This window comes from Pyxicephalus adspersus, chromosome 5 (assembly GCF_032062135.1).
Source record: "Pyxicephalus adspersus chromosome 5, UCB_Pads_2.0, whole genome shotgun sequence".
NCBI classification, from domain to species: Eukaryota; Metazoa; Chordata; class Amphibia; order Anura; family Pyxicephalidae; genus Pyxicephalus; species Pyxicephalus adspersus.
In genome coordinates, this window is record NC_092862.1 from 114,024,595 (window position 1) to 114,027,017 (window position 2,423).

Genomic DNA, 2,423 nt, shown 5'->3' on the forward strand with positions numbered 1-2,423 from the left:
AGCACTAATAGGGATATCTGTGTAAACTATTAGACAGGAAATGAGGTAGGCTTTAAGAGGAACATAAGTCCCCATTTACAAATAAAGGTTCAGGCATGTGGTTATTGAAAGGGACAGGTAATATCCTGTCTTACCAGCCTGATCACGACGGTGAAAAGTGTAAGCAACGTCAGCTTTGGTTGCCAGTAAAACCTGGCTTCCATTGCGTGTGCTGAGGATGAATAAACTCCTGTGTGCCTGCATGGGAGTTACGTCATACTGACATGGCTAATCAATATGGCCAAAGTTCGTCTCTAGGAAGAAGAAGAAGACAAGAAAACCTAAAGTGACCCTATATTAGGGTACAAATGGCTGCACCTTGTTTTGTCTTCTCCAAGGGCTGGAGTGGTGGCTGTGAATTATTAACACCTTTGTAAATTAATTGCACTGCTGTTTCGCTTACTGATAAATAAAGTAAAATAAACTTTTTTTTTTCATTAAAACTTTCACAACAATAATACCAGACCCTAAGGGAAGTAAGTGCAAGGTGAGTACATCGTGTTCAGATAGAATAGGGTGATTCTATCTCATTTCATTTTACACTTTTAAAATGTTAAGTATTGTTAGATTCATACTGTTCCTCTGATGGCCAGGAAAGCATTTTCTGATTTTTCTTCAGAAGACAAAAAGTCGGCATACCCAGTGCCAGGTCCACAGATTTATTGAGTTGTATGTAGAACAAACAGGTCTGTATGGTACTCCTGTACAACTGAAACTGGATGTTCTGACATTGTGTCTTTTATTATTAACACAAGGCCACTGTCGTCAGGCACCCAACATATTTGAAGAATGAAGTTTATGTGCGGTACTGTATTGGAACGTAGGAGTCAATCTGATAAAAGTCCGCTCTTTTCTTTTTGTTTATCAGTTTGTGCACTTGCAGCTTTATTGGCATGGAACCCAGGCTGCAGAGATCCAGTGTTTCGCTAGCCCAGCCGAGCTTGCACCTACTTTTTACCCTTATTGTTGATGTTGCCCTGTATGCAGAGATCAGCATATTGGTTTATTAATAAAAAGAGCTCAAGATCAGTTACAAGATGGCTGCACTGGGGTCTGGATACGTGCATAGTTTACAGCAAAATGCCCAATTTTTCACACTTTTGTATCTTGGACATGACCCAGGCAGCTAGGATGCTCGCCACCTTTATCCCTTCCACCAATTCCTCCTTCATATGACCATTCCCCACTTTCTGGCTGTGAATATATATTCATTCAACTCCACTTTAACCACTTCAACCATTAAATTTTTAGAGTCATTACCTATCCAGTTCGTTTTCCTAAACCTTAACATAAATACACCAGTCCAATACGTCCAGTACTGTACTCCCTCAATGTGAATACTAAGGAACCTCAATACAGCCATCTTAAGGCCCTATCTTTTCTTCAATAACTATAGTGGAACATACTTTATCATCATCTCATGGCAGCCACAGCACCTACTTTCCACACCTATTAGTTGTTCACCCTCCACCTTTACCAATTTAGACAACACCAACAAACAATGTGAGTTTCCAAAAGATCCCCTAAAGAATCCAGACCGGCGAAACGTGTTGGGGCACAGAGACAAATAAGATGATTTTTTTTTATATGATACTGTAAATTGATGGCTTTTTCCACACCCCCTCCTATAATCTATAATCTCCTATAATCCCCCCCCCCCCCTTTTTCTCACCCACACCCAATCCACTTTCCTTACTCATTAACCCCTAATCCCCATACTCACCCCTAGCCCCTGGTCATGCTGGCCTTTTGCTGATCTCCTTCCTCACCCAGTAATAAATGGGTGTAACATATTTTCAGCAATCGCATAATATTCAATATGCTATTCATTAAAAAGGGGTGTAAAAAAAGTAAGTAAGTCATATCAAATCATATATACGTGTTTAATATATAATAAAAATATCAAATGCTGATATTAAATTGGACTAAATATTACTTCTGAGACTGGCATCGTCAGCAGTCAATACTATTCTAACATTTTACAGACCCTGGGGGCTGGATAATGTAATTGGCATTGCCCATTGTTGGCAGACTGGAAAATTCGGAATGGTAGCTAATGATGATTAGCAATGCTGCACAGACTAGTTTGCAATTAGGATGACTAAATAGCCATTTCTGGTCAGACTGGGGGTAACCTCTAGCCATTTGGGGAAGATAAGCACTGAGACAAGTTAGAGTACCTGTCCGGGTGGCTACCATTACCCCTCACTCCAAATAAGCAGATGGTAACAGAATGATTAGCAGCTAGTAGTGATGTCCTCTCTTGAAGCACCTTTATATTTGGGCATACCTCAATACAATACACGCAGGCTACTATTTTACTCATAGATGTTACTCCAGGGCTTGAGGATGCCCCATTAGACAGACCATATTTCACAGAAGTG